Source organism: Glycine max, chromosome 15, assembly GCF_000004515.6.
Source record: "Glycine max cultivar Williams 82 chromosome 15, Glycine_max_v4.0, whole genome shotgun sequence".
Taxonomy (NCBI): Eukaryota; Viridiplantae; Streptophyta; class Magnoliopsida; order Fabales; family Fabaceae; genus Glycine; species Glycine max.
The window spans coordinates 13568008-13579196 of record NC_038251.2 but is presented as its reverse complement, the minus strand read 5'-3'; the positions used below and the strand labels follow the sequence as shown (position 1 = coordinate 13579196).

The 11189-nt window shown below is 31.7% G+C and overlaps 1 long non-coding RNA gene across 1 annotated transcript; it reads left to right on the top strand.

Moving 5' to 3' along the window:
- Positions 1–10583: 10583 nt before the first annotated feature.
- Positions 10584–10843, top strand: LOC121173625 (uncharacterized). Its single transcript, XR_005888841.1, has 2 exons — positions 10584–10646; positions 10744–10843. It is a non-coding gene; the product is annotated as an uncharacterized lncRNA (long non-coding RNA).
- Positions 10844–11189: the final 346 nt, after the last annotated feature.

Sequence of the window (11189 nt, the reverse complement as noted above, 5' to 3'; positions counted from 1 at the left end):
TTAACATGTACGTACTCTAATTAGTAAATATATATTTTGAAAGAACCGACTTGAATGTAAATATGACTAGTGACCCTACCTTTATGTTAGTGGCTTCAAAATTAGGTATTCCGTTCTTTTACTTTCTTTTTTATACATTTTTTTATTTGCTTTCTACAATTCAAAATTGTGTACATCATTAAATATTAATTGCAGGACGCCATATATATATAGGGCTGTGTAAAGATAAGATTTCGTTTGCAACTATTGGTTGTTGACCCCATACTTTAAATTAACTAAGAACAATTAATATTCTCCATTGACGAAACTGTTACTCCTTAGAATATTGCAATATAAGAGGCATCATTGCAGATATTCAAAAGGCGTGTTAGCATTTGATCTGTCTTTAATATGTGTAAATATTGTTTCTCCTTTCTTTATGTACACTTGCTGGTAAAATTCAATTCAAAATAATTAAAATATAAAATATATTGAATTATATTTTTCAATTTAATAATAATATTATTTCCAAGAATATAATGAAATCAGGATAAAAAGATAATTATAAAGTAAAGATAATTCATCTATGAATTGGTAAAAATTATCAAAATGTACGGGTCCATAAGATTATCAATAATCATAAAATAATTAATAAAAAATTATAATTATTGATTATTTTTAAATGAATCTTTTATATCATGTTTTAATATGAAATTTTATAACAACCAATAAGTGTCTGTTAGAGTGAAACTGTATAATTAAGTTTTAAAAAAATCTCTAATTTGAGTCTATATATAGATGAAAAAACTAAATTGGAGGAAAAGTCTAACTAAAATTTCTCTTGCAAAAATTTCTTATCAATAAAATTAATAATAGATATTTTGTATCTTTAGCATGTTTACCTATAAAATGGAAATTTTATAACAAACTTTAAACTCTTGTTATAAATAAAATTTAAGTGATTTTCACTCTATCATAAAAAAAATATTAACAAGTACCTCCAGCCTTTTATATAATAAATAATTAACTGATTCATTAAAATTTATTAAAATTAATAAAAATAGTTAAATTGATTAACTTTAGTTAATAGTATCACAAATTTAAGTTTTATTCTAACAATACCAATGAAATTAATTGATTTAAGTATAATGATTTTATTTAATGATACTAATCGTAGAGTTTTAAATCAAAAGATAAGCTGAATGCATATTGAGAATTAGATTTTTATTACTAAGGTTTAAGTGACTTAAATATAAAGTAAAAAATTGAATTTTACTAGATGAACCTTAGTTGAATGAATGTATTGAAGATTTTTTTTGTTTCAACTTTCAAAAGAACTTATTTATTATAGTTGGTGACAATTTTCATTATAAATAAAGAAGAGATTAAGTGAAGAAATAACAACACATGAGGAGAGAGAGTGTATGAGAAGTAAGATTGTGAAATAAAGTCACTTTGTTAAGAAAAAAATGTCTATGTGTAAGAGTGTTATAATTTTTTATAACCATTGATTAATGTACTTGGATTTATAGAGTGATATATTATTTGGGGTTGATTACAATCTTGTAATCATTTTTGAGATAATGAAATACTTTGAGTCAGTCTCGTGGACGTAAACAAGAAGTGTCGAATCACGTTAAATTCTTATGTTGTTATTATTTTTCCTATAATGTAATCTTTGTTATGTTCTCATGATCGTTTATGGGGATAAATAATTTTATTTGTGAGAGCTTTCATTACCCAACAATACTATATTGTTAATTAATAAGTCAATGAATATATTCACTTGCATGAAAAATGAGTAAGTGACTCATTAATAGATTTCAGAATAAGTCAAGATATTAAAAAAATACAATAATTTTTTTAAATTGAGTTTATATTTTTTATTAATAATTAGGAATAAAAAAAATCTATCCAATTGTACGTTTCTTATATAAGAAGCAGAGACAGTAACTTTTTATCTTATAGTTCAAGTATAAAAGGTTACACAAATAAAAATATGATTTTTATTTAAAAAATATTTATTATATTTAAAATTATTCAATATATTACTAAGTAATCAAATAAAGCATTTATGAAGACTATTTATACAATGTACTTTATCTTATGCACCATTTTTTTTATAAGCAGAAAACTTTATCAATGAAAAGGGAACTAATTAACTATAGCACAAGCCACTAGGAAAAACAAAAGTGACCTCAATTTAAAAACCCCTCTCATCAGGCTCATTAAACTAACGCGTAACACCAAAGAAAAAGTTTTATGATTATACTAAGCTCATCAACATATCCCTTCACTACTAGAAAAGCAATATTCTACTACTAGAAGACGATATCGGTTATTCGGGGACCGTTGTAGAATATAGGCGGAAACATTTTTGTAAATACCACAAAATGACGCCTATATTAAGCTTAATCCATTCCGCAGCAAGCTCATCCACAAATGACCCTATCACGAACTTTCTCACCAAATACATAAGATAAAGAAGTTTCTATTTTAACAAAACTCGGTCAGTAAACTGGCCTACATAAGAGTTTTTAAGATTCTCAATTGATTTGATCAATTTTGAAACTATTTCTCATTGTTTAGAACGTGGAGCTTCTCTTTTCCACATATTTGAATTATTGGTAATATTTTAAAATTATTTGTGTATTCAAAATTATTTTTTCTTATTATTTTACATGATTAATTAAAATTTGTAATGCTCGAAAGATAGGATTTTTAATTTAAATATTTTAAGTATGATTTATTTCACAATCTATTTAACATGTTTATACTTCTAAGTAATATCTTGTGAGTAATTATTTTTAAACATTGATACTTAAGTAAATCTAATATTTATTAAGAATATTTTAATTAATTTAATTTCTACAATTCAATATGTAATATTTTTTACTTATTTAAAAAATATTTTTCACCGTCATGCAAAACAGGTCAGGCATGTGATTGACAAAGCTTTCTCTACAGCTTATTGCCCATTCTCTTAACTAAAATAAATACGGATCTTGCTATCAAGTATCATCATGATAATGATTAAGAAACTATGAAAAATATTTATTGTAAAAATTATAAAATAATATAAAAATTCATAAATAATATAATTTTATGTATTTTGATAAAAATAGTTTTTTAGTTACTAAGTAATATTATCAGTTTTAAGACATAATCTAAGAAAACAAAATCATTGAAGAAAGAGATGGAGACAGCACGAAGTTCTGCCCCAATCCCTCAGCCCAATTTGGACACCAAATGTATGTATAAAAGAGGGCAACGGATGTGGTTGCTAGGTTCGGTCATGGGCAATTGCTGCATGCACCCACACAATTCTTGTTCACCCAGTATTTTAAGTGAAGTGACAAAAATGCTCTTCACTTAAAATTTTAAAACAAATATTATTTTCTCTTCTGCCTACACCCATTTGCATCCAACATCTTCATCTCCTTCGTTTTTTTGCACCACCTTCCCCTTTGTTAACCTCTCCCTGCATCCACTACGTCACATTGTTAGTCCCCGTCGTCGTCGTCGCCATGAGTCCCCTTCCCTTTAAGTTTATTTAGTGTTTGTTTTTAAAAATTGGAATCCTCGGATTGAGAATCCGTAGCAAACTTACAGATTGAGAATTCATATAATCCATACAGATTAACAACCCATACGGATTATACAGATTCTCAATTTGCATAATTCTTATATTTTTATTTAATTTATTAATTAATAAATTATTATTTGAATAAAAAAATTTATTTAAAAATAAATTAATATTTCTGTTGTCATTTTATTATTTTACAAATAAATATTGTTGTATATTTTTAATATGTATTTATTTTATTAATTATATTTTTTGAAGCTGGTTTATAATAATTAATTTATTCAATAAATAAATAATTTTCGATTTTTTATTTAAAAATGAATGTATAAAATTTATTATTATTTAATTATTTTTAAAATATAAGTAATTTAATTATATTTGATATTTAAAAGTTTTTCTATAAAATTGTTAAATATCAAATTTTCACTCCTCAAATCTGTCTATGTCACCAACTAATATACTCATCAGCCTATTTTATAAGTTCTTTAAGCAAATGATTACGAACCAAAGACCATGAACCTTCACACATACCTAATAAGGTATCAATTGCACGATATCCACAACTATCATCAGGTTTGACATCAACAATGTTTTCAATGAAATCATGAATGCATGGATGAAATTGATCCAACATAGGCATGTTTCTTTGTGGTTTTGGTTGTTCACATGATGATGTAGCCCGTTTCATTGAAGAATTATTATTTTGCACAAAATATAATGTATCCACATACTCATAGTAAGATGGATCACATTTCGTTGATCTTTGATGTTTGGTCATCTGTTTCTTTTGAGCACTTTTTGTTTTCACCTTTTTTGGAGGAGTACACATAGAATTTAGATTAGGGTAGGCAATTTCCTAAAGTTTACTCTTTAGAGTAACTTTGCCACATACATCAAGCTCTTTAAACCGTTTGGATATGGTTTCCATCTTTTCGATTATGCTGACTTCGGGCTCAGGTAAACCTTGGTCTGTAAAACTTATCCTCCTCCAAAACATATGGGTTGTATCAAGTGGTATGATACCAATAACATATCTAGCTAGCTCACATGCACATGTAAGACCGTGAGTAGTTCTCATTATACATACACAACGAGAACTATTTTTGCTAGCATAATGTACACGCTCAAACTCAGCAGGAATCTAGTTTAAAGCATACCTTTGATATCATGTCAAGTAGTTTCTTATATAAGGTAACTTTTAAAAACATGTCCAATCACATATGTACTTGTCTCAAAAGATGTCTTAATTGCAGTGTGTTGCAATGTGATCATGTTGTTCATGGCTTCCCAAACACTACATAGGTCTCCAAGACTATTTTGCAGTAGTCTCTTTAAGGTCCAATGAGCAGAGTCAACCCTACATTTGAAATACACAAACAAGTAAACAAAAATAATTATTTTTATCCATTAGACCCTAAACCCTAACACCAAAATATATTTACAATTTTCATACCTGTTAGTTGTTGTGTTTCCTAGATGCATCACCTTATTCGTCCAGGCTGTAATAAATATTTCTTTACAGAAAATCAATCATGTTTGCTTCATATAATCAACAAACATTGGCCATGATGAGTAAGCAATTTCAAACTTCATAAGGCAGTCATCAAACTCTTGTTTAGAGGCTTCCATGACATAATCTCATGCATTTTTTTTACCAACAACGATTTTACATTTTGCATTCACATTCTTATCAATGTGAAATCAACACAACAAATTGGTTGAGTCAGGAAAAACAGTGTCATTGCATTCATAAATGCTAAATCTCTGTCGGTAACAATAACTACAGGGAGTGCATCACATCTTACAAAAATAACTTGAAGTTGTTCTAGAGCCCAAACAACATTATTTACACATTCTCCCTCTAGATAGTCAAATGCAGTTGAAAATGTCATCCCTATTAGTGTCACACCAACAATATCAAGTGACGACAACATGTACTGCTTTGTTTTGTAGGTATTATCTATGAGAAATACTAAATTACAGGCATTGGTTAATTTGACTATATCAGGATGGCTCCAAAATATATCATGTACAACATCTTCATCCTTCAATCTATGTTAATAAATATATTGATCTCGTTCAAGAAGTTTCATTAATTGTTGTATTTCAGTATTATTGTCTCTTATAGAAGAATTATATGCATATCTTGCATTGTATACTTGTTTCATTGTTGTATAACTACTAGCATTGTGCTCCTTTAATGTTAGAAGAATATTTATTGGTTTGATCATTGACTTTGTCATATCACTAGTAATAATTTTCTCATCCTTATTTAGTCGACCAATATATGGATGTCCAATTAATGACTTAGTCAATGCATAATTATGACTCTCACATATTAACTTCACCATTCATCTTTCTCCTCTCGCCACTGGTTTCGCTTGCAACTTAAATTGACACCCACATTTTCTAATATCACTTACTATTCGTACTAAATCTTTCTTCCTAGTCCTATATTTTTCACTCCTTTCACAATCAATTAAAACAAATGAGATCCTTCCTCTATTTCCACTATCTGTGTTTGACCTCATAATCATTATCACAAAACTAATATCATATGCAACAACGCGAGTCCAATGCAAAACATCATCACGGGTAGCAAACATCTACAAAAGGGATAATACATGTTTAGTCTTTAAGGGACATTCATTTACTTACTTTAACGAAAAACAAAATCATATCAATACCTAAGAAGTATTGAAGGCATCAGAACGATCAATATTTTGAAACATACCAAGTTCTTCTCCATTTTCTTCATTCACACCAAGTTTTTCTCTATTTTCTTCATTTATATTAACTTCTTCAGGCATTATGTTTTCATATATCCATTGATCTTTGTCCATCTTAACAAAACATTAAAAAAATTCAATGATAAACAAACGACTCTTAACAAAACCATCATATACTACCACACAATTTTATTATTTTTCTATTGCATTTAATAATATAATACAATAAAATTGATAAGAATATATATTAAATTTTAGACTTGCATTTAATAATATAATACAAGAAAATTGCTAGGTGCATGAAGCAATTGCCTCGGTCATTGAGATTGGGTCAAGAGCTTACCAACTTATTTTGGGTGCAACTGTTTGGGCCTTTTGTCGGCCTGGGGTTGCTTGGGAGTTGCTACGTGCACCCAGCATTATTGTTGGTGCACCCAGCAAACAGTGAAGTGGCAAAATTGCCCTTCAATAATTCTTCTTCCGGAAGAAGTATTTCCGTAAACTTTTCGGAACAAGTTTTTCCGGAAAGTTTCCGGAAAAAGACTTCTTCCGGAAAAAGAATTTGGGAATTCCGGAAGTACTCACAAACTTCGTCCGGAAGACCTTCATCCGGAAGTTTCCGGAAGAACCTTCTTCCGGAAGTTTCCGGAAGAACCTTCTTCCGGAACTGAACTTTTTTTAAAAAAAAAATTAAATAATATTTAATGCGTATGTAATGACGATTTTGCCCTTGTGTAATTTTCTTTAAATTAACGCGTAAACGCTTCTTTCTACTGCGCTTTCGCTTTCTTCGCTTCTTTTTACTGCCTTTCGCTTTCTTCTGCTTTGTTTCTTCCGGTTGCTTTGTTTCTTCCGGTTGCATTTTCGCTATTTTGGTGTTCTTCCGGTTGCGCTTTCGCTATTTTGGTGGTGGTCCCGTGAAGTATTTAGAGATTCGGTGGTCCCGTGTTCGGTATTTGAAGTTTTGTTAGTGGCTGTTCTTCCTATTTTGTCGGAGGTACGCTTTTATGGGTATTTTTTTTCTTTTCCGGAAGAAAAGTAGTAAAAAAAATGTGTATGCGGAAGAAATTTTAGGCACTGACGCCTTTTCCGGATGAAGTGTTGCCGGAAAACACATCCGGAAGAAGGTCTTCCGGAAGTGTTAAATTATTAGATTTTTTTTTATTTATGTTTTATAATTTATATATATATATTTGTTTAATAATGGATTATTTGTTTAATTAGGTATAATGGTATATATTGTGGACATTAAAATTTATAACAATAAAATTCATTTAATAATTTTTTTGTTTTATAATGATATATATATATATATATATATATATATATATATATTTCTGTTTTATAATTTTTTGTATTTCTGTTTTATATATGTTGTGGATAATTTAATTAGGTATAATGGTATAATATTAAATGATTTAGGTAACTTAAATGTATAATGGTACAAAAATGTTTTATTAGTTGTTTATTATAGTGATAAGTTTAGTTTAAGTAAATAATGTAGTTATAAATTTAGAATATAGTGATAATTTTAATATAGTCGTGTATGATGCATATGTCCTATTAATATGTTTGTTATTTAAGGTGTAGTAAATTTTTGGATGTGGTTATATGATAATTTGAATGTACTTGTGTATGATGCATATGTCCTTAAGATGGACGAAGATCAATGGAGGTATGACTTTGCGATGTCACAAGAAGTTCATATGGATTATGATTATGATAATCAAGAAGAATGTGGAGTGAATGAACCACATGTCGATTGTTCAAATGCTTTTAATACATCTCAGGTAATCATAGATAATTTGAGTCATTGGTTGAATTGATGGTTTGTATGAAAATTAATGTGTTACGGTTGCGTTGTAGGTATTCGCTACTCGAGATGATGTTTTGCAATGGGCTCGAACAGTTGCCCATGAAAATGGATTTGTTGCAGTGATTATGAGATCTGACACAGAGACCGGTAGCAGAGGAAGAAGTTCATTTGTGTTAATTGGGTGTGAAAGGAGTGGTACGTACAAGTGTAGAAATAAAGAATTCGTTAGAAAAGACACCGGGAGTAGGAAATGTGGTTGTCCCTTCAGGCTTCGTGGGAAACCAGTGCGTGGAGGGGAAGGTTGGATGGTGAAGTTGATCTGTGGGATTCATAATCATGAATTGGCGAAGTCCTTAGTTGGACATCCATACGCTGGGCGATTGACTAAGGAAGAAAAGAAAATTATTGCTGATATGACAAAGTCGATGGTGAAACCGAAAAACATCTTGCTAACGTTGAAGGAACACAATGCCGACAGTTACACCACGATAAAGCAAATTTACAATGCAAGAAGTGCATATCGTTCTTCAATAAGAGGAGCTGATACCGAAATGCAGCATCTGATGAAGCTTCTCGAACGTGATCAATACATTCATTGGCATAGATTGAAGGATGAAGTTGTGGTGCGTGATCTGTTTTGGTGTCACCCAGATGCAGTAAAGTTATGCAATGCATGTCATCTGGTGTTTTTTATAGACAGTACCTACAAAACAAACAGGTACAGACTCCCACTACTTGACTTTGTTGGAGTGACACCAACGGCGATGACATTCTCTGCTGGGTTTGCATATCTGGAGGCTGAGCGTGTTAATAATATTGTATGGGCTTTGGAACGATTTCGAGGCCTATTTTTAAGACACGATCGCCTCCCTCTTGTTATTGTCACTGACAGAGACCTAGCACTGATGAATGCAGTGAAAACTGTGTTTCCCGAGTCTACTAATTTGTTGTGCAGGTTTCATATCGATAAGAATGTGAAGGCGAAGTGCAAATCTTTAATCGGGGAAAAAAATGCGTGGGACTATGTAATGGATAACTGGGGTACTTTGGTTGATTGTCCGTCCGAATACGAGTTCCATGAGTCACATCAGAAGTTTCAAGTTGCTTGTTCGCCTTGGCCGATGTTCGTTGACTATGTTAACGACACATGGATTATCCCCCACAAGGAAAAATTTATTACAGCATGGACGAATAAGGTCATGCACCTAGGCAACACAACAACAAACAGGTATTAACAACTGATTTTATTTGTTAGTAACGATTAATATTAAATGGTATTTAATTGTTGTATATTTTCATGTTTGTTGTGTATTTTAAATGTAGGGTTGAATCAGCTCATTGGGCTCTCAAAAGAGTACTACAAAATAGCGTTGGAGACCTATGTAGTGTTTGGGATGCCATGAACAACATGATCACGCTGCAACACGTCGAAATTAAAGCATCCTTTGAAACCAGTACGCATGTGGTTGGCCATGTATATAAAAAAACCTTATACAAGAGGCTTCTTGGGATGGTTTCGAGGGATGCTTTAAATCAGATTGCTTCTGAGATTGACCGTCTACGTTATCTCGGCAACAATCTCTCTTCTTGTGGTTGTGTGATGAGAAGCACGCACGGGCTTCCTTGTGCATGTGAGCTTTCTAGGTATACTGCTAGCAGCATCCCATTAGAGTCAGTCCATCTTTTTTGGAGGAGACTTTGCTTTTCAGACCAAGGGTTATGTGAGACGGAAGTCACCATCAAGGAAGAAATAGAGGTCATATCTAAAAGGTTTGATGAACTTGATGTGGCTGGCAAAGTAAATCTGAAGAGTAAACTTCGAGAAATCGCATACCCTGATCATAACTCTATGTGCCCTCCTCCATCAAAGGTGAACACTAAAGGTGCACCGAAGAAACCGATGAAAAGAAGTCAAACATCCACAAAGCGTGATCCGTCTTACTGGGAGTATGTTGATGCTTTTCATTCTGTTCAAAGCAGCAACTCTCCAGTGAAACGAAGTGCATCATGTTCTCAACCGCGTCAGCCAACAAGGATCATCCCGATGTTGGATCAATTTGCGTCATTCTTTCAAGGTTTCATTCGTGACGTTGTGGATGTGAAAGCGGACGGTAACTGTGGATATCGGTCCATTGGCGCTTTATTAGGTATGGGGGAAGATTCGTGGCCGTTAGAACTTGGCAGGTGGTCGCATGAGTACATGAACCTCTTCGGTGGCACAGAGAGATTTGAACAATTAAAGTTGTCCCTACTTGTTGATGGATTTTCAAAGGTATGTTTTTAGGTTAATTTTTTTTAATAACAATGTTTAAATTACTTACATGTGTATGTTTGGTTCATTCAGGTTAGTGTGGACAAGTGGATGGATATAACAGACATGGGATATGTGATTGCTTCACGGTATAACGTAATCCTTGTATCGTTGTCCCAACAACAAAGCATGACATTTTTCCCTCTTAGAAGTCAACCACCACCTGACTCTTCTGGCCACCGCATCATATGTGTCGGTCACGTGTTTGGAAATCATTTTGTTCAGGTACATTGAATATAGTTAGTGTAACAATTATGCAATGACTTCGCTTGTTCGTTTGGCACGGTCAGCGCATGATATAATGTTTGTTCATGTACAACAGGTTTATTTGAAAGACCATTGTCCGTTGCCGCCCCCAGCGCTGTTGTGGTCAACCAATTGTTATTCTCAGGCAAAGCAATGGGCAATTCCATATATTAGTAGAATGCAGGAATACACAAGCTTGATGTCATTCAAAACACACTATGTAGACCTAAATGAAGACTAAACATTCATTGTTTATTTATTTGTATTCATTATGCGATATAATTCGTTGTAACCCGTCACTAACCAATTAATATTATCAACTACTCGTTTGGTTAAGCAAGGAAATTGTTGGCACAGGAATTTCAACAAACAGGTGGAATGCATAAAGTTTCATGAAAAAATGAGAAAAAAAAACTTAAAGGGTTCAGATTCTAGAATGGGTTTAGTGGTCAAGAAAACAAAAAAACAATCTCAGATTCAAGAAATCAAATGAAAACAGATCGCAAAATTGTTTCAGATTGA